Source organism: Manis pentadactyla, chromosome 17 (assembly GCF_030020395.1).
Source record: "Manis pentadactyla isolate mManPen7 chromosome 17, mManPen7.hap1, whole genome shotgun sequence".
In the NCBI taxonomy this organism is placed as follows: Eukaryota; Metazoa; Chordata; class Mammalia; order Pholidota; family Manidae; genus Manis; species Manis pentadactyla.
This window is the reverse complement of record NC_080035.1, coordinates 32,227,072-32,250,604: the sequence shown is the minus strand read 5'-3', so window position 1 is coordinate 32,250,604 and position 23,533 is coordinate 32,227,072. Positions and strand designations below refer to the sequence as shown.

At 34.1% G+C, this 23,533-nt stretch overlaps 1 pseudogene; it reads right to left on the bottom strand.

Annotated features, from left to right (window-relative positions):
* Positions 1-3,291: 3,291 nt before the first annotated feature.
* LOC118916552 (putative protein FAM10A4) lies at positions 3,292-10,882 on the bottom strand (annotated as a pseudogene).
* Between the last annotated feature and the right edge of the window lie 12,651 nt (positions 10,883-23,533).

Below are 23,533 nucleotides of genomic sequence, written 5' to 3'. Positions count from 1 at the left end.
ACTGGAGCAGAGGCTCTGAGGCCAAACTGGTTAACAGTTCATAAGAAAGAGTAACAGAGAGGACAGAGCTGCATAGAGAGCTCTGGAAATCTGAGGAGGGATCCCTCTGTAGTCTTCAGCTGAATACTTTTACAGCATTGATGTGACGACACCATGTGAGGCTGGGGAAAGCACCCCACGAATATAATTGACTAACATTCACTAAAGCTCACAGAGGGCCAGGAATATTGCATGGTTTCTGTCTGGGATGGCTTTCCTAGAAATAATTTTCCAACCTCTGATTGACAAATGACCATCAGGAAGTTTATTTGCTATAAATTTATTTGCTATAAATTCCTATCCTCAATTTTCACTTTCAGGTCCAGGCCAACTCCTAACAACACCAAAATCTAGTAGATAGTGTCCTAATAGTTGCCTGCCGGCATAGGTTGCTTTTATCTTTCTTACCTGTTTACATTGGTTTCCTCATTTGTAAAATGTAGATAATAATTATATTACTATAGAAAGAATTCTTGCTGAATACCTGAGATGATAACTAACTAAATGAGCTAATAAAATGCTTCAAATATGTGTTCTGAATCTAATAAGTACTGTATGTGTGGTTGCCATTACTATTTTAAACTACACTTATGAAAGGGATTTGGAGCTTAAAAAAAACTGAACAAAGAAAATAGATCTAAAAAAATAATAATCAGAAGCCTGACAAACACCTTTCAATAGAACTTTCAGAGACTCTTCACTATCAGCAGCCATCCCAATCAATCTAAACACATGGAATCAGTTTGTTCACAACTTTCTTTATTATTTTCTGTTAAACTGTTTGAATTTTCAATGTAGTTCATTCAGTAAAATCGACAAGGAAAAATGTATTAACAGCATGTCATCCTTTGTACTTTGAAATAAAAGTCATTAGGACATCAATGTGTCTAATTTAAATAGCACAAGGGCATGGCTTGTGAATTTAGATTGATAGTCTAAATTTTGGGTTCACTCAGTGAGTTATACATTTTTTTCATTTTTTTTCCCGAAGTTAAGTATGATAGGAAATAAATATGTGATCACATATTCAAGAGGAAATATGTTGTTTATTATTTTTGAGATATTTAGTGAATTAACAAGGAGGGAAAAGAGGAACCATTCTCCAGAATTCTTAGTTTGATCTTAGTGAAAATACTGAAAAGTGATCTCATGGGTTCTAGATTATCCTTCAAGTTTAATATTTTCTTTGGTATTCGTACTTTTTGGCTTCAAATAGATTCGATTTTAAAGAAAATGTGTCTTATTTTTCAATTTTTTCAGTGGCATAATAGGTGTTGATATGAGAAGTTATACTGGTGTTCCATAATATTTAAGAAAAATATATTTATCTTCTGAAATTCTGACAGGAAATGAGAACAGAAGGTACCTATTATTCTATGAAGAAACCATTATTAGCTAATTATAGTTAGTAGTCACATTCAGATTTATCAAAGATATATTGATTTTATGGACTCTTGTTTTCCTTTGTTTTGAAGTTAACATAATGTTAGTTGGCTGTGTTATAAATGGTTTTTATATGGTAATGATGGTTTGGTTATACCATAGATAGAACCTTAATGCTAATATTTGGGTTCCACCAGAGGCACAACTGGAGACAAGGGTTCTGACACAGTAAGTTTGTCTGGGTGTAACTGCAGGAAACTCTGTGGGGTATAAGTGAAGTGACACAGAAGAGGGAAAGGTAGTCAACTGAATCAGCATTACTTAGAATTACTGAGGGCAGCTGGGGCTTAATCCTGCTGAACTGAACAGGATCTTCAGAGTTACTCCATCTGAAGAGTGAGGAGTTGGGGTGTTGTTTGAGGAACATTGCCTTTGCGTACATGTGTGTGTGTGTGTGTGTGTGTGTGTGTGTGTGTGTGTGTGTGTATAAGAGCGAGGTATGTTGAACAACAAATGCTCGTGAGGATGTGGAGAAAGGGGAACCCTCCTACACTGCTGGTGGGAATGTAAACTAGTCCAACCAATGTGGAAAGCAATATGGAGTTTCCTCAAAAAACTAAAAAAATAGAAATACCATTTGACCCAGGAACTCCACTCCTAGGATTTACCCAAAGAAAATAACTTCTCAGATTGAAAAAGACATAGGCACCCCTATGTTTATCGCAGCACTATTTACAATAGCCAAGACATGGAAGTAATCTAAGTGTCCATCAGTAGCTGAATGGATAAAGAAGATGTGGTACATATACACAATGGAATATTATTCAGCCATAAGAAAGAAACAAGTCCTACCATTTGCAACAACATGGATGGAGCTAGAGGGTATTATGCTCAGTGAAATAAGTCAGGTGGAGAAAGACAAGTACCAAATGATTTCCCTCATTTGTGGAGTATAACAACAAAGTAAAATGAAGGAACAAAACATCAGCAGACTCACAGACTCCAAGAAGGGACTAGTGGTTACCAAGGATGGGTAGGGGAGGATGGGTGGGGAGAGAGGGAGAAGGCGACTGTGGGGTATCATGATTGGTGCACATAGTGTGTGTGGAGTCATGGGGAAGACAGTGTAGCACAGAGAAGATAAATAGGGACTCTGCGGCATCTTATTACACTGATGAACAGTGACTGCAATGGGGTATGGGGGGGACTCGATAATAAGGGTAAATGTAATGACCACATTGTTTTTCTTGTGAAACCTTCATAAGAGTGTATATCAATGATACCTTAATAAAAAAAAAAAAGATAAAAGAAGGAGGGATGTTACTTCTCACACAATTCCTTTCCATGTGAGTGGGCTCTGGTCCCAGAGAAGGTCTGAGGCACAGTCGTACAGGTGGAAGTTGGCCTGTTAAGTCATACAGGGCAGGGTAACACTAAAAGCACCTATTCTCACTGAACCACACAAAATTTAACATGACTTAGAGAAGTAATAAATAAATGGTAGTGCATTTACCATGATTTCTGAGTTTCCTTGGCATCCTCCTTTGGGAAACAGAGATAACATATTTGTCTTAGGTGCTAAATACTATACACATAATTTATTTCACTTATTTTTTAATTTGTTTTATGTATTTTTAAGGATTAAAAAGTGATTAAAGTTTGTAATTGCTACTAGGAAAAAATTATCTGAAGCAATACCCTAGTGGCAAACCACTGTAAAATGTCTCAGCCGCCCTTTGGGTAGAGGGAGAGAGATGATCTTCAAAGCACCACAGCTTTCTTCAGAGAGGGCCAGAGGTACACAGGTTTCTATTATTGTGACATCCAAGGTGATGTAGGTTGTTTTTCCCTCATCAAGGGCTTTATTTGTCAGAAGGGCATTATGCTGACTTCCAAATTTGACAATTTACTGAAGAGATTCATAACCTTTGGGATGCTCTGATATTTTGACATACTTACCAGGTTCTGGGCCACATCCTGGAAGGCCGCCATAAGTTTTGGATCCTACATGGCTGAAAGAACCTCGGGATCACTATTTCATTGAGCGCAGGCATTTCTGCTATTCCAGGCATGCCCTCTCCCATTACAGGAATTCCTCCAGGAAAATCATCAGGCATTTCCCAGGAAAACCACCCAGAAAATGCCATATTGGGCTTCTGCTGTGGGCTGGCTTCTCCCTCCCTCTGGGATCTCTCATGCTCTTCCCGAGCCTTCTTCACCCTTTCTGTTCTTTCTTTGATCTCTCACTTTTCATGTTTCACTCATATTTTTTCCAATGTTCTGCAGTTTTCTGGGCCCTCAGTTGAACTGCTTTCAGCCTTGTATTAGCGTCTTTATCATGATCCAGTTTACAGGCAATGGCAAGATCGTGGACCGCTTCTTCCCCGTGGCCCAGACGTCTGTGTGCTCTCCCTCTCCACTTGCAGGGCTCAGTTAAATCAGGATTTATGTCCATAGCTCTGTCACAGTCTCTGATGGCAGAATTTGGCTTCTGAAATTTGGTGGAGGCACTGGCTCGGCACACAGGATGGCCAAGAGAGGATTCAGCTTGTTGGTGACTGTGAACAAGTCGAGGGCTTTTCGTAGTTCACCGTCGTTCAGGACATCCATGGCAGCTGCGTTTTTATCATCAGCTGATCCATCATCTCCTCGGTTATCTCTACGTTTTCACCTCCCATTTCTTGAGGGGCATCAGTGTCTGGTTCAGTCATACCCTCACTGTCAGTCCCTAGACCACTTTCCTCATTTCTTGATTCCTCTGTCTTCATGTTTTCCTCCACCTACTTACTATCTGTTTTTTTTCTTCCTCGGTATTCTCTTTTGATTTAGTTTTATGAGTTCCAGGTGGCATTTTACCCACCATGCTGTCCACCCATTCTCTCAGGAAGTGCATTTCCTTGATGTGTAGAAAACTCAGATCCTGCTTATACATTCTCATGAAGGCCCCAAACCCACTCACTTTGCGGCAGTCTGGGGTCACAGGCGTGGGTGGTGGGGGACAGCAGGAGGTACGGGGGGGTGGCTGAGGCTGAGCTGCAGCCGGATTCCAGGCCTGGATACTAGCTCAGGGACCATGTAGAAGGGGCCACATAGTTTATTTTAATTAAAAAATCAAATTATCTTACACACCACGGAATATTTATACTAACTTGAACTAAGTTTCTTTTATATTGTTTGTGAATTTTAGAAATACAACTGAACACATGGTAATTTTGATAGTTCAAAATTTTATATTCAATATATTGTCAGTTTTTCCCCCTGAAACAAAACTTCAAACTGAAATCTTTTTTTTTTCTCAGAGCTTAATGATATCAAATTAAATTCTTAGGAGCCATAAAATCATAGGTCTAGGGGGAACCTTGGGAACTGTCTAGTACAAACACAGCATTACGCAGATGAGAAAATTAAAGTCCAGAGAGGGAGCCTGCCTTGGCCAAGGCTGCATGGCTGGTTGGCTTACGGCACTTCACTGAGTTGCCTTTGCTGATCCTTTCTTTTCTAAGACCATAATCAACATACTCATTTCTTTCACCTTGGAAGATGACTTAATATTTCTTAACTTAGTTTTCTTACTTATTATGTGGTAATAATTTCATGACCACATATTTGGTTACATACACTGTGCCAGGCGTTCTTCAAAGTGCTTTACGAGTGTTTTACAAGACTAAGTGCTTTGCAAGTATTTCCAAGTATTTGGTGCTTACACCAACCCTGTGAAGTAGGTGCTATCATTGTCATCATCATCTAAAGGATGTTATTACTGGGGCCCCAAGAGATTTTTGTGACTTAGCCTGAAGTCACACAGTTAGTAAATCACAAAGCGAGTCTTCAAACTCAGACAGCCTGGCTCCAGAGGTCATGCACTTAATTATTGCATGGGACTGCCTCTCATGACATACAAAATCACAATAAGGTATGAAAACCAATGGAAGCCAGTATACTCATTATCATTATTTTAAAAGCATGGAAAAAAATCGAGATGTCTAGGATCCGGCTTTTTGTGTTTGAATATTGAATTTGACACTAAAAGCTGTGTGGCACTAGAAAAGTTACATGTTTTTTCCTTTTCAGATTTTTAATTTAAATAGGGAGGCACACTTACACATGTAATACAATTATCCAAGTAAATACAAGTACACTAATAAATTAATCTATCAATATATTATATTAATACATTACATTATATGAATATGTCATTAATATATTACATCATGTTCATATAGTATCTACGGAAGTTCTTCATAAACTTTGATGACTCAACTAATGGTTCATTATGAGGAGAGATAGATTATAAAGTAATATTGGTCCTGAATGAATGGTGGAATCTGAATATAACTTGAAATTTTAGCATACAAATTTCTTCTATCTTAAAATCAATAGGTTGTTTAAAATGTGAACAAAAATTATGAAAAGATAATAGGAAAACGTCAACACCTTTTGTGCAGCCTGCGGAAGTGAGTTCCTCAGACAGCTTTCAAGAATACCTGCTGTGAGGGCAGAGCTGACAGCCCCACTCCCTGCCCCTTCGGGTCTTCCACTGCACTCATTCAAACAGGGCCACACTTCCCTAGCTGCTCCAGCCAGTGTCTGAGCACAGCCAGAACACTAGTGCCTGCATTCCTGCATATGACACAGATCTCTGACTTTTCCTTGGGGACTTCCCATTGTCCTGGTAGAGATTTTCCCAGACTGAGGCTGAAGGCTGAGGGCTGAGGCTTCTCCTACCCAATCCTTTCATCTCCTTCCATTTTCACAGGTGGACACCTACTGCCCGGTCTGATGATTCTTGACCTTCTCCAGCTCCCTCCCCCTTTTTTTCCTACACAGAATTCTCCCAGTAAGTGTCTTACACTTTTAAACTCATCTTGGAAGCTTCTTAGAGGGCCTGAATTGACACACCTATTATCCCACCGTCAAGAATTACCTACACTTAACATTTAGTAAGTGGTGTGCTAGGGAAAGCTCAGAACAACCAGCAAGAGCTAAGTGTGTATATCTCTTCTCTAATCCCAGATTTTATGCAGGTAGCTTGAAATCAGCCAGTGTGTGAGTCTTTACAGTGTGCGAATCTTTTTTCCTCCCAGGGAGCCACTTGTTAAACATTTACCAGCACACCACCAGTGTGTATCTTTTATGTATATATGAAACAGAATATATCATACCTTAAGTTATTTCACTCCAATTTTCAATAAATGGTGAATGGTTTTCCTTATCAGTAGTTTTTACTACAGTATTTTAATGGTTTCATATTATTCCATCTTAGAAACAAAGCATACTATATATAGCTAATCTTCTACTACTGAACATTATTTTCAACATTGTTTTAATTAAAACATGGCCAGCATAAGCAATATTATGCCTTTTTTCCAAGTTTTTGATTATCAATATAGGTAGATTTTTAACATTTAATGCCAAATAATAAATTAAGACTGTTATTATAAATTCCCAAGGTTATGAAAGAAAGTTTGTAACAACATAGCATTAAACAAAAATATAGTTTAATGGTTTAGAAGTATGGGCTCTGCTATGAGACTGTTCTGTTCAAATCTGATCCTGTCTTCATATCAATTATGTGACTTTGGGGAATTTGTGCTAACAAATTTTTGCCTAACAAGTTTTTTTGTGAGTAAATAATTAATTAATATACAAAGGGCTCAGAAAAGAGCTAGCATACCTAGTAAGCACTACAGGTATATACACTACTATGACAATTATTATTTAAACATAGTCCAAAACATTGATAAATGGGAGTTTTCTGTATGTTAGACTTTTCCCCATAATTTTATATATGTTTATTTTTGTGTCAGATTGAGGAAGAAGATAATACATGTAATTTACTTAAATAGTAGTTGGTATATAATACTAAATATGTGTCAGGTATTATTATTATTCCTTATGACAGTGTACACATTTCATTGGCCTGAAGTTATGCCTAACTTCAGATAGAAGACAAATTATAAGCTTTTTAATTCCAAGAAATAGAGAAGAACCAGATACTGGTATATAAACTTGTAATATATACCACACTCTTAATGATGCAGTTTTCCAAATAAAAACATAATCAATTAAATTTAGAAAAATTTTACTTAAGTGTAAAGTGGAATGTTTTCTGTCAAATTATATTCATAGTTAATTTAATAACCATAAAAATACTGAGCATTAATTCAAATTATTTCACATAGAGTAAGATCATTCACATCAATACATATATTAGTAACTTTATTCTACCAGTAAAGTACTATAGTCCATGTACTCTGTAAGTGATAGACATTAAAAAAAAAAAACAGTTGTGTAAATCATTGTCCCTGCCCTGAAATTCACAAAAGCAAAAGCAGTTTTCAACAAACTAAAATCTATGGGCCAATCCAGATACCTGACTGTTTTGTAAATAAAGATTTATTAGACCACACTCATCCTTTTATAGATCAACTGTGACTGCTTTTGTGATATAATATCAGAGTATAAGAGTTGCAACAGAGACTTTAGCCTGCTAAGTATGCTTTATGTTAAAAGTTTACTGATTTCTGCTCTAAAAATACAGAGACTGACATTATGGAAATTAACAAATAAACACGCAAAAGACAATGTAATCATCTGAAATTTCTATGAATAACAGTAAACTGATAGGGTTAGTCTACAAGAAGGGATTAACTTTAAGTGAATTTTGATAAGGAGAATTCAGGTTCTTTGCAATAACAAAATGTAACCTAATTATAATACCACTTCTTTGATAACTGAAATTTATAACTACTGTGCATTTAAATTACTGGTAAACTCCACCAGTTTAAGAAAACCTGAAGGGCTACTTAAATTAAGATCCAAAGCTTCAGGGCTTTTTTTCTTTTTTTTCAAAGAAACATGGCCTAAAATACTGTTATGCTGGGATTTTACAGAAAAATCAAGTGGAAAGTTTGGGCAAAGCCACAGATATGCCTCAGTCACAAGAGATTTTCAAAATCATTTTACAAGGTATATTTTGGTAATTTCTGAGATTAAAAGAAAAAAAGGAAATTTCTAGAACAAATACCATGCTACAAGCTTGAGGGGATATGTGGTATAATGACTAAGGTACATCTCACTCTTTAATGCTTATTAGTATTTTTAATGTACCACAATGAAGATGGTCATATCAAAATTGTAAATTATTCTGTCCTTTTGCATTCTTATCTCATTGTTTTATTTTTGACACCTGAGTATTAGTTAACTAGATTATGTTTATCTCTAGCCAGAAACAAAGTGGAAATGCTTTATGAGGTAAGAAAAAGGCCTTGTCTTCTGCTTGGCCTTTTTACCTTTATAGCATAGACACAAAGGCAAAATGAGCTTCTACTTGAAAGACTCCCTAGAGGCAATCCTAGAAACCATATATCTCTATATCGTTTAGGTTTCCTCGTAGTTTTAAATTAATAAGTTAGACTAACTCAAAAGCTAGATGGTGGTATTGAGGAACATGCATTAAACATTTCTGTTTTAATTTCTACACAGCCTGATATAAGACAGGTTCTTTTTTTTTTTCTTTTACTTTTGTTGAAGAGTGTTGAGGACCTTAATGCACCATATTGACAGAGTAATAAAAATAGCAAATTGCATTTCAGGCCTTGTGCCAGCATCATTAAACTCCCAGTCATACCCAAAACAATAATGAGGGCAAAACAAAAGCTATAGCTCTCCTTCAGCTAACCAGGATCCCGGTTTAACTATAGTCGGTAGCCTCTGACTTGGGTTCCTTTTGCATTGAATGATTAAATAACAGCTCTAGCATATTTTGACTTCAGTTATATCAACAACTTGTCCTTCTTTCTTCCCAGGTCTGTTTTCTAAAGAAAAAGTTTCATTGATACCTGTTTTATGAGGTGGCCATTTAAATGTTTACTATTAAAAAACAACTTGAGTGTCTCTCTCCCCTTCCCAACCAACCTGCTAGTCAGATTTACATGTGAAGAGTTAAAACGTTCCAGAATTACTACCCCTTCTAGTTAAATCAGCGACCCAAAAAAACTCTTCCACAATTTTAATACTGCACCTGTCCATGGCAAATTGAGCAATTGAAAGGGTTGTTTGACCCTATCTCCCAATATACAACCCTGTAAATTATCAGAATAAGTTAAAAAGTGGTCCATTCCATTTTAAATCAATCAGAAAATGCAAACATTTTGTGCCTGCATTTATAGATTACTAAAACTGTATTCCAGGTGGCACAAAATGAATTTTTAATTAAAATTTGAACTTTAAAAGAAGTATGATGCTCTTTAAAATGTTTTGCTATTTAAAAATGTATGGATACACATCATAGTATTATAGCCCATAATAGAAAACCTAAATTATATATTGTCTACTATGTTAGCATTCCTTTAGAAATAAGAAAGTGTTAAATGCTATTTTTTCCCTTTATTTCAATTCCTTTATATTCCATATTCTACTTCTTAATTCCAGAATCATTTGTAAAGAACATAAGTGCCAATGGAGGTATTGGTAGAAGAGCAAATCATGAAAACCATGACATATATACACAGGCCAAAAATTTTTTTGTTGCTTTTTTAAAAATTCTTTGTAATAGAGAGTGCATAAGTATAATTGTTCAACAGTACACCACTCCATCTTCAATTGCCTTATACAGTATCACAGGAAATGGTTCAGCAGGTTTGCAGTCCCTAAAATGAGATTCATCTACAGAATCGATTTACTTGTCCCATGACAGCACTTCCATCTTGAAAGTCCTCAGATGCTTTGAAATCCTCATTTTTGTTCAGTTGACTGTGAACTCAGCTGCTTGTTCTTTCAAAATTGCAATTTGTGGGCAAGCATTCACTAAATTTCTTCATGAACCATTTAAATCAATCCACATTTAAGGACTTCTAGAACTATAAACTCAAAATTTTCAGGTACTTTTCTTCCCTATGATTAAATAACACTAATTGTGAATTAGTTCAAACATAAAGAAAAGCACAAGAAAAATGAGCAAATAGCCTTGCATCTTTGACTCGGTATAGGCTGGTATACCTGATACCTAATTTCAACATGGCAGAACCATTGTGTGCACCATGGAGAATGATCATCATGTGATAAGTCTGAAATGATAAATCAATCATTTATGCTTACTACACTGAAAGACTGTGATTCCACAGACAAGATTGACCCAGCCTAATAAATGAGTCAAAAATAGGCTCAAGTTATTTTACTGTAAGTTAGAAGATATTTGCAAAAATAGTAACAAATTATGGAAAGGACAAATGAAACCCAAACCCAGAATTAAGTCACATTTTAGCTAACCATGGAAAAAGGAATGAATAGTAGAGAGAAAATCTGAAGGTCAAGGATTAAACCAGTCTCGGGAATCTGGTTTATACATTGATTTATACTTTGAGGTTATACATTGATTTAGTTTGAGCAAAGAATAGAAATTGGGTACTAAATAAGAGCTTTTACCTCCATTGAAGTAGAGTGGTTCACCTCGAACCATAGTTAAAGGCCTAGTGAATTTAAGGTTAGAGAATCATCTTTTCAGAGACCTCAGGAAAGAACAAAATCATGTAGAAGGGGAAATAAGTGAAACTGAGATCCATTGGTTAAGAACTTTAATTGACTATCTATAAGAAAATTCACTTAAAAATAATTTTAAAAATCACCTTGAAAGTACATTGCTGAACTTAGATTTCTTTGAATGAATGTAGTGGTTGGACAGATCCATAGACGTTGCGTGTGTGGGATGGTAATTTTAAGATACTGGCATGAACATGCTCCCACGTGATGGTCAGAAAAAGTAGCTCAGAGGTAGAACCCATCAAAGAAGAGTGTATAAACCTTGTATAGAGGACTTCTTTTGAATTTTTTCCTGGATCTATTTCTTTTGTTCTAGTAAGGGTTCTACTATTTTTCCTGAACCTGGTCAGGTTGTGTATAATTACTATATAATAAAATATTATATAGTTATTATATACTATATAAGAAAAATTATATAATTATAAGAAATGATAGTACTGAAACTAACACTTATATAATTCTAATTGTGTGCCAAGATCAGTGGTAAGAATTTCATCCTCATTATATTGGTGCTATTATTATCTGCCTTTTACTAATAAGTCGACTAAGACACAGGAAATTTTTGTATTTTGCACAAGATTATTGAAATAGTTAAGTGATGGAACCAGGATATAAACTCAAAGTCTAGCTATAAAACTATATGTGTGTGTGTGTGTATATATATATATATATATATAGTTATCTACACACAAAATATACACAAATTTATTATACAAATATATATATATGTAATAAATTTGTGTATATTTTCTGCTAAAAGTTGGTCATTTTCTTCTAAAAGCAATTTATACAGGAAAGAAATTATCCCTTGCATTTTTTATATTTGTAATCTTCTCCCCACCTCCAAATTTACCATCTTCTTAATTTGTCTTTGGATTTTTCCTACCACTCAGAAGGTTTTTGTTTCCTCTTCAGTCTATTTGTTTTAATATAGTGAACTTGTAGCAATCTTTTAGTCTATGGCTCTGAATTTTATATTATGTTTTGAAAAAAAATACCTTTTTCAGTTTGACCTTATAAAATAATTTGCCCATGTTTTCATCTGGTGCTTTTATTATTTCATTGCACTTCAAAACAGCCTATTTTCAATTTATGGTTTAGCCTATCTGGGAGTTAGAATATGTTTTATATTTTACATGCTTTCTGCCTGAGGTTAGGTAGGCTATTTAATTTTTTTCCTTTCATCCCATCAGTCTTTCATTCATTCACAAATATGAGTTGAATTCTTGTTATATGGTGGGCTATGGCCATACAGATATGTTTAAGATGCAGACTTTCATGTCAAAAGTAGAGCTAGTAATTTTTGCTTCTTGATTTCTATATTTCTGTAAATTCTACCTCCTACTCATACTCAAAATTGAATTTGATAACAGGATGCTAGATAAAGTGATCAAAAACATCTAATTAAGAGAAGGCTTTAAAAGAAATCTCTGAACATTATTCAACAAGAAAGTTATCAACCACTAAAATAATATTTCCCCAGGCTAGTATCTAAGCATAATTGTTGGCAAGATCAAGGGAAATCTGTTTTAATGGTATAATGGAAGTTCTATTATCTGGTGTAGTTTCTCTTCAATGAACCATGTTCTAGTGAAGTGTTTAACCCTCTTTATCATAGTGAAATTAATATTTTAATAACACTTGTACCTCATGTAAGGATGGACAATTGTATAAGATTAAAGTATCACCTGAGGACCTGGTGAGATTTTGCCTTGCAGACCTGCTGCTGTCTCAAGTGTTCTATTGAAATCTCAAGCATAAGATCTTTCATTTGTATAAAGGAATTAGAATAAAAGATCTTTTATTTCACTCTCAGTTCTAAAATACTATGATCCTTGGATGTTTTAAACATTCATCTGGAGAAACTGATGACTTAGTTTAAACAAAATAATTTGACCTTTACACAAATTTGTTTTGAAGGCTGGTTTTCCAAAAAATTGCTGTGAAGTCTCATTTCTTTCTTTCTTTCTTTTTTATAAAATCTAAAATAATCGTTTCAAATTCTACTCCCTGAGTTGAGACATAAGTTAGTAACCTACAAAAAAGTAAATTGAGTGGAACATTGTATAAATAACAATGAAGAATCATGGCATTAAAATATTATTGAGTAATTTCTTAGCCACAAAAACCTATAACCAAGTATCAACTCACAAATGCTTCTGTCTTAGTTTTGAATCATTCAAAAGATTCAAAATAGCATATTCTACCACATCAATTTACTCTCTTCACAGGAGAGTAACCTTAGTGAACTTTGGCCCATCTATAGCTCCCAACCATCTGCTTCCAAAGGAAAATGATGCTTTCTTCAATGCAAGATGTAAAAACACCAAGTATATGCCTAATTGCCCAGCTGGCTGAGTTTAGAATAAAACACTGCAAAGCTGATTGGTGAATTGATTTTGCCATTTGCTGTGGTTTTCTGCAAGCATCTAATCAATTGGATAGTTTGTGCTGACCCATTTTTGGGTTATTGTGTTCTCTCTGTAATATTTATCTTCACTACCATTTCAACCTTATATATTTTCATACATTTGTAAAATGAAAGCACTCTGCTTACGCTGATTCTAGAGCTTTTGTGTGACAGGTACATATAATGTACAAGTATACATAATTTTAAAAATTAAGCCAGTATTGAGCATAATAAAACATTTCTACAGTAAATATATTCAGTATAGAATTTTAATTTAATTAAGCTGAGGGAAAAAACTTTTGAGATACAAGAATTTGAATACTACATCAATGACAAATTTGATACTTTTTTCCACTTTATATTTGAACCATTGATTCATAGATTACAGAATTTGGAAGTAACCTTAAATGTCCTCTATTCCAACAAGCCGTCTAAAGCTGGAATTCCCTCTGCAACATCTCCACCATGTGGTTGTTCGGCTTAAGTTACTACCAGGACAGGAAACAGTATGTCCAGAGGAAATTAATTTTGTCTTTGTTTAGCTCCTTTGCATAGTCCCTCTTATGTTTATCTCAAACTGATCTGTCTGAAACTCCTAACAGTTGGTTTTAATTCCATCCATTCGTGCCTCATGCACTGAGCCTAAATCATCCTTACTAATTCTCTTCCCATTGAAAGACCTTACAATATACAAAAAAAATACATTAGTATCACCTAAACCCCTGCACATTTCTGGCTGATCTTTTTTTAATATTCTATAGTGTGTTCATATTCCTATTAAAATATGGAGCTTAAAACTGCACATTATACACTAGGTGGTGACCAATTATCAGAGTAAAGGTATATTATTGTTTTACACACCAACATTCTTGGCATGATACTTCTATTAATGCAACCTGAAGGGACAGCAATAAAAACTGCACACTACTGAACTCTTGTCTATAATGCATAGGCTGCAGACACATATAACCCTGTTTCTGAAATAACGTGATTTGCTCTTGGCTTTCTATGCCTAATGGAATGTATTTAAATTTGCTCAGATTAACTATGAGCTTTCAACTTTCAGCCTTTTGTTCAAATTAAAATCTTAATAAATTTGATTTAAAATCTGTAATTTAATATTTAATGCACATAATTCTATTAGTTCAGCTATATATAATGAGAAGAAATAATTATTATGGCTTAAACAAAACAAAAGTTCATCCCTGTTTCATGTGGAAAACGTCAGGCGGTGTGTACTCAAAAGCTGCCGAGTGGCTCCACGGTACCCCAGGTCTCCGCATTCCTTTTGCTCCCTCAAGCCCAGTTTCCTTCTCCCAGATCACCCAGCTTCCACAAGGAGCACTCGAGCTCCAGTTATCACCTCCAAGTAGCCTGTCAGAAGAAGAAAAAAAAGGCAGAAGAGGAAAATTAAACTCTTTTAACCAACTCAGATGTGGTTTTTTAAAATTATTTTTCCTCAGTCTGTGGTTATATATCAGTGAAAGGAATAAAAAAAATGCTATTTTTATTCTGGCTGGCAATAGTCTCAACTAAAATTATGGTTCCTTTCATTCAGGAGGAAAGAGCGAATCACATTTTTTTCCAACATATGTGGAATATGAGCAAGAATTGTTCATCTGTTGGAACATAAATCAAGTCACAACGAATTCCAAAAAATTGAGAACCACACAAAAAGATGGTGTTTCACTCTTACAAAAATTGAAATGCTTGTAATATCTGGCAAGGATGTATAGAATGAAAATTCTTACACTCTTGGGGGAAGTGTAACTTTAACAACTCTGAAAGCTAACACTGAATATCTAACTCAATTCCATTCCTAGTAGAATCTCTTGAATATACTGTTTACCCTGGAACAACACAAATGTGAACTGGGCAGGTCTATTCTAAATGGACTTTTTTTCTATAAGTACATAGTAGAATTTTTTGGAGATGTGCAACAATTTGAAGAAAAAAACATTTTCTTTAACATACTTTATTGTAAGAATACAGTATATAAGACATATAACATGTAAAATATATTAACTAACCATTTACATTATTGGTAAGTCTTCCAGTCAAGAGTAGGCTATTAGTAGTTAAAATGTTAGGAAGTCAAAAGTTACATGCATATTTTTAACTGCATGAATGAGGACAAAGTCTCTAGCCACCACATTGTTCAAGGGTCAGTTATGCTCACAAGGAGGTATGTGCTAAATTGTTTGTGATGACATAATACTGGAAAGAAAAGTTTTCAACAATAGAAAAATAAATTGTTTTACATAGTTGTCACATCCACAAAGATAAAATTAGAGGCATTATAATAATACAGAATTCACAAAAAATATAAAGAAAAATCAACAAAAATAAACAATTTATTATTCAGTGATACTAATGTGTAATACATTTAAAAATTAATGAAAGTACATGATGACAAAATCAGGGGAAAAGATTCTCCTCAGAGGGAAGAAAGGGAGATAAGGATTACGAGGGTAGGAACTGGGAACATAGGAAAGTTCCTAAGTAAGATTCCGTATCAGGCCGAATGGCCTGTATATTGTTAAAACTGCATGTATGCATTACACATACTCCTTTATGTATAGGAAGCCTCATTGAAAAGATGTGAAAGCCAGGTAAAATGTAGATTAAAAGGAACATGTGAAACAATGGTATGAAGATTTGAAATAAAAAGGCAAAGATGTATAAAGAAAATGTGAACTAAACATAAGTAGGACATAATTATGAAACTGCCTGACATTTAATATTTGGAGGACTGAAGTCATTCAAGGGACACACTATCTAATAAGACAAGGCAAAATTTATGAATATGTGACAGTCCTAATTCTGTTGGAACAAATACCAAAGGCAATGGTGCACAAGCTGTTAGAAAGGCAAGGAGAGGTCTGTTCCAATATTTTATGCCTTTACTAATGCTTCCACAGTACCTAAAACAGGGCTTGTTATACTAAAAGTTCAAATTTCCTTTTTTTCATGAATAGGAGAAACAATTATTATGTAACATTTATTAATGCTGTTAAATACAGAAGACATTATTGGAACTGAATAATTAGTAGCATATATATATATATATTTCTACATCTACATGCATATACATGAACATATTTCAACATGTATTTTTACATCTTTCTATATAAGTAATGCTAAATTTTCAGAATCCAAAAGCTTTTAAAGGCCAAATGTTCTGATTGTAATCTAAAGAAATGAAGAACAAATAACAAAAGAATGACCAAAAACATATTAATTCTTTGAATATAAGAAAAGATCATGATATAACCCCCAGATTTAAAAAGACAAGTCATAGCTGATATTACAAATTTTCTAAAAATCAATTAACCACTTCACACTAAACCACGCATAATTATCATGGTATTCAGAGGAAAATGTGAAGACTTAATTGCCTTCCTTATTAAATTAAAGAAAAAGTAAAGAAACTAAGAAATCATTTTATTGTGTTTTTTTGAGGAAAGTAGAGTTGAAATTTCATAAAGCTAATAGCTATAATTGAATAAATAAGAAAAAAAATATAATCACTGGTTTTCTAAAGATGAGAATGCTGATTATAAGCTTTTGGGGATTGAAGAAACAAGAAAGGATAAAAATATAAATGATAAGATAAATTAATATACATATAACCATAATAAAGATAAGATTGAAAGACAACTCTGTATTTTAAAAAAGCTTGAAAGCTTATGGTAATTGAATAATTTACCAATTAACTGAAAATACTAACATTTACCTGAGAATAATTGGAAAATACTATAGGAAAATTTGAAAAGTTGATTTAAAATCTATCAGTAAGAATACTGAAAGATAGAACTTAATTTCACATCTGATTTCTATATGAAACTTAAAGAATATATCATTCCAAACATGGAAACTACCTAATATGTTTAATGTACCTGCACAAATTATACCAAATTATAATAAAGATACAAACTAAGTTCATAGACCCACAAACATCATCCAAAAATTTAAAAAATACTAATTTTAATTAATACCTGGAACTGGATCAGGATTTTTGCTATTGCTACCCAATTTTTATGGCAATTGTAATAAGGAACAAAATTAAAATACATGTTTAATAAAATACAAATTTATGTTAACATGATGTTCAAGATATACAATATTAAACAGAATTTTACTGGCTTTCACAACTTTTATTAATATTTAAGAAATATTAAAATTTATTTTATTAAAATAAGGAAAAAATAAAGATGGTCTCTTCTTGGTGGTCATATACTATACTTTGAAGAAAAATAAAATTTTTGGAGCAATAAGACATCTGCAAACTACTAAAATTCACTAAAGTGAATATGAGGTAATAGTAAATATCTATTCTTATATGCTATAAACACTTAAATTAGAACTATGGAAGGTATTCTATACACAATAGCAACAAAAAAACAAAAAACACATTGGCAAAAGTTGAGAATGACATAGGACCTATATACATAAATCTGTAGTGATTAAAAGACATACATCAAGATAAGAGCAAACAAAAATATGCAATAGATTCTTGAATACAATCTTAATATCATAAAAATATAAACTTTCCAAAATCCAAGTATATGCTTTTCTGCACTAGAATAATTATTACTATACTAATTTATTTTAGTTAGTATCCTGCCAGGGTTACCACACTAAAAAGTACACGTTGGTATATTTGAGGGCTATGTTAAAGGGAAATTAGACAACTAGACTAGTTTGCTGGTATAGACACAATCATGTGTACCATGACCTTGACCTATGAAATAGTGGCAACTCATCAAAAAGTATTTGAATAAATGTTTTTGGAAAATAATAAATTAGGTATATTAGGCTATTTCTGATATTTGAGCAGTACCAGCATTTATGAAAGTCATTTTCAAAACAATATTATTATTTCACAAATAATTGTCAGATACTATGCTCATTGCTGTTATCATTCTCTTGTCACTAAGTAAGTAAGTAGCAGGTATTCACGGCATGGGGTCTTTCTACAGCCCTGTTTCCATGGCCTTATCTTTATTCTCTTTAGAGACTGTCATTGGAATACAGTACAATCTGATATGCATGTATTTTACTTGAAGTTAGTGAAGAACATGCCAACTGCTTTGATCCTTTCTTTAGAGCATTATCCAGTGTTTTAAAAAGATGATCTGCCAACATCAGAGCTCCGTGGGCTAAGGCACATCTTCATCATCACCTAATGTGGTATTTGCTCTCTCAGAAGACGGGAGCAAAATCGATGGAGGATGTCTCCACATCTGTCTCCTCCAGGTGGCAGTTGCGCTTCCTTCCCCGCTGTTTTCTTCATTAATGCTAATTTAGTCTTTTCAGAATTGGCAACTGTTTTTGCAAAATTCGAGCATTTTCCTCCCTTAGAGAAATAGATCTGAGAATTTGCAGGACTGATTAAATTTATAAAAAATAGTTACAGAGTAAGCCTCATGGCCTCACAGATACTGCTGTCTGTTTCCCAACCTTAGAGTGCAGTTTACTAGCATGATTCTCAGCTCTGTAAACAAATCTTCATTCCAAAGAACCTCATTTCGTGAGGAACTTGGATAAATAGTTTGAAAAATAAAATATATATGCTCTTTCACAGAAGCAATGAAATCTGAATCTTATCCTGGGATGAAACACACTTCCAACTTCCAAATCATTAGAATATGTCCGAAAGTGCTTGGCATATATATTTACAGTATATTTATTCAATTGGATATAAGAGGTAATAACAGCTTTATAATATTCGGGTTAAGAAATAAAAGTCTTTTAAACTTTGAAAAAGAATGGGAAAGAGATTTTATAAGCTTCTTTTTTTTTTTGAAAAAGAGGAAAAACAATATTCTTTTATTTCCATTTATTTATTTCTTCACTCAATAATTAATTGCCAGGTTCCTTGTATGTTCAAGGGACTTCACTGGTTGCCCAGAGGATAAAGTACTGCTTTCGGGAAACTTAGATTTTAATGCAACAGATTATATGCTTATAATAGTTCTAGTATGAAGTGGGCAATAAGAACTTTAAAAGCAATGCTGACCGGAGAGTAAAGTGTATTCGTGAGATAATTCTCATAAGGTGGAGTGACCTGTGGCAGGCAGATGCTAAAATGTTTCCCTCTTGAATTCTCACCATTGTGTAATTCCCCCCGGACTGGATCTAGTGACATACTTCTAGCTCACTGCATAGAGTGAAAGCGATGGGATGTCACCTCTGAGATACAGGAGGCTCTTCCTTCCATGCTTCTCCTGTGTTCTGGCAGATTCCTCTCCCTTAAATGTCCTGGTACAGCCCTGTGATGATATGACGTACCCTATGGAGAGGCCCATGTGCCAGAAAGTGGAGGTCACCTTCTGGCCAACGTCCAACAAGGGTCAGAGGACCCTCAGCCCATGATTAACTAAATGCCGACAAATATGTGTATGAACTGGGGAAATCGATCCTTTCACACTGAGGTCTTAAAATGACTGCAGTTCCTGGTGGACATCCTGACTACAGCCTTGGGAGAGACTCTGAGCCAGAGGTCAGAATTGTGCCTGAATTCCTTACTCACAGAAACTAAGACATAATAAATGTTTGTTATCTTAAGAAGCAATGTTTTGGGGAAATTCGTAAGTAGCAATAGCTAACTAACGCAAAAGCTTAAGCAGTGCTGACAGAAAGAATTAACTGATCCAACTAATAGTCTTTGGAAACTCCTACGTGCTAGGGATTAGGTACATAGTGATGTACAGAACAGGCCAAGGCCTGTGCTCATCGACCTGAGAGCCTGATAATAAAATAACCAACAAAAACTATGCAGGTAATTATCTAACTTGTGCAAAGGTTAATGAAGGGCATGTGCAGTATGCAGGGAATATGTAAAATAAGAATGTCCAACCTAGACTGGGGGTAAAGTAATGAATTCCCTCAAATAACATTTAATGCTATGAAAAAAAGATGGGTAAGAGGGTGAGCACAGTAGTTGAGATAAAGAGTAGAAAACTTGTAGAGAGGGGAAAATATGTGCAAAGGGCATGGAGCTTCAGTCCAGTATGTCAAAGACATATAGGCATGTTGAATTTTATACAACATTAAGTACTTGGGATTGTTTCCTAAGAAAAATCACAAGGTATTGAGGTTTAAGCAAGGACACTGCCTAATCGTATTTGGCATTTTAAGGAAATCACTCCAGTTACCTTGTGGAGATTTGCAGAGATACTGGGAGGTCAGCTGGGAAGCTGACAGATGATGATTTCATCTCAGATGTTATGAGGGGAATAAAAAGTGGAGAGAGAATAAACTATTGGGTAGAATGTAGTTACCTGTGTCACTACAACAAAATTATAAAAATACCTAGATATTACAGAGATACAAAATATTTACTATATATGAATGTATTTTGCTTAATCAGAAGTACTTAATGATGACATGTAAGATATAAAAATATGTTTTACACGGAGGAAATAATACATAAGGGCAGAAAGGCAAAAAACAGATTAATTCTACTTTGCTTTAGATTTCACTAGTACAATACTATTTATTCTCCTCTAAAAATAAAGATCGTAATAACTAGCTTAAAGGACTTCATTTCTGCCAAAAATTAGCTAATGCTTTTTACATTTCTATATTCATCCTTTTCAACTGTTGTATTTTCTATCATGGCTGCAAGTATTGACACAGACTGAAAAAGAAATATTTTTCCAAATCCATGTGAGGAAGAGATAAGTACACAGTATATAAGAGAATAATTTCTCCTTTCCTGTCCAACATTTTTCTCCTGGAAAGATCCAAGTTCAAGCATTAGAAATGAAATCTATCAGAGTACGCTTGCAAGAAAATCACTTTCTACTTTAATATGACAGATTTCAGGAGGTAATCCCGAACAATCACTTGAAGGAAAACTTTCTCTCCACTCTCACTATGTACAAAGAATAATAGCTCATAATATAGGGCATTTCATATTATACTGTTACACAAAATACTATAGTCAGATCAAATGACCACATCTTGGATGATGAAACCATGTAGCAGCAGAATGTTTCTCTATTCTATGCACAGTCGTAATAGCCACTTAGAGGGAAAATAAAAAGAGCATATTTTAGCCTGATACGGTATTTTGCTTTTCATCTTATACTCTACCCCAAATAGATAAATAACAACTGTGGATTTTCTCAAATTACATTCTCTTTTGTAAAGATCAACTTATGAAAAAGAGAATACTATAAAATGTGAGTCAGAACTGTGGCTATTATAAAGTATTTTAAAAGATAACATGCATTTGTTCCTTTCCAGAGGAATAAAATTATTAGCTTTCCTAATGTGCCCACTTTTTCTGTAGCAAGTTTTATAGAAGTATCATACTTAACCTTGCCCTCTAATATCCTAAGTGGCAGCACCTGGAAATTTGGCTTTACATTCAATATTACCTTCAGCTCCAAATTCTGTGATTCTCTTGACAAAAGCACATTTTGTTTTGCCAAATGCTGGTGCTTTCCCAGGAGTCTAGTTCCCTGCCTTCATTTAATGATTATTGGGTATAATTGTTCAGGTTTCACTGATTAGCGTCTGTCACCTTGACAGCCGTTTTAACCTTATTCAGATAAAGGGCAAATACTGTCTCATCATCTTTGGGTTATTACACTTGGTTCATACCCAGTGATTATTGACTCTGTACCTCCAACTCAGATTTAAATAAAAGGCCACTTATACCATATTAGACAACCCATGCTTTAATTTTATGAAGGTCATGCTTATGTCAGAAGCTGTTAAGCCATCAACCTAGACTTCAAACATCTGCTCAGGGTTAACACTAAATAGATCCCTAGAAATCCACAGTAGAAATACAATGACGTTGTATATTGAAAAAAAAAAAAAAAGAATAGAATATACTCACTATTGTATCAAACAATTTTAAAGATAAAGCTATTGAAAATTTATATTTGGATGATTGTTCTGGTTACTTCAACTAAGAGTACATAGAAATTTGGTAAATAAACATTTTAGTGACCATCCACTGAACAATAAAATACAGGACTCTAGAAACAGGACAAAAGGTAATAAATGATTTCAGTTTTTCAACACCTAATGTTTTCTTAAAACAAAAATAAAACACCATAGTAGTAATAATTGAAAACATATTTTTATAAGTTTATAATGCTGAACACCATATTTTATCTAGCACCTTAGAGGAAACACTCATGCAGTGTTTTTCATATGACAATAGAGTTCTGTTATACTGCCAGAAACAGTAAGAAAGTCAGTCAAACACTATCTTCTTCCCCAAAGCTTGGCAGGGTATCATGCTCTGTTCCTAAAGAGAAAGAGCTGCAATTGAGACATCTGCCTTTGTCATTTATAGACCCATCTCCTCCTGAAAATGATTTCACACTGAAGCTCCTAGGTAGAGAAAAACTGCTAGAGGAAAGATGAAACAGACCACTGTTTCTAGGACTGTGTTACTTGTGAATTACTGTCTCTTATTTTGACAAATTAATTGATGATGCTTCCACTCATTGTTGCCTTAGCTCTCATAACAATATTGACACATGGGCATTTTTAACTCCTCTTTATAGAGAAGACAGCTGAAGACCATAGAAATGTGTTTAGGTTTAACCTGGGTCTATCTGTTGGTCACTAATAATGTAAAATTGGTGAAACTATTGATTTTTTAAAATTAAGTCTTCAATGTCCTCCTTCTTAAGAAAAACTAACAACAACATATTATTCATCTGTCTTGTAAAACCTGAACGGTGCAAACTCCTTTATGGGCTCTGACACAGATATTTTATCAGAGCACTTAAAAGACATTTTGACTTCTCTGGAAAATATTTGTTGAGATTTCTTGGTCCTAATGGTGCCAGAAGTTTAAATCAATTACACAGGTTTTACACTTTTTTGTGCAAAAATTACAAACTTATAGTTAATGTAGAACTAACTCCAATTAGTATTATAATATTCATTATGCAAAACAGAGGCCAGTTATAGCTCACAAAGATCCATGTATTTACCGGGACATGATAAAGGATATATGTGATACCACAAATCAATGGGAAAAATAAATGTTGCATCTGGAAAGACTGATTTACTATCTAGAGAGAAAAAAAGCTGGATTTCCACCTTATTTTTACAAAGATAAATGATTAAAATGTTAAAGACCAAAATATGAAATGTTAAATTCTAAGGCTAATCCAGAGAAAT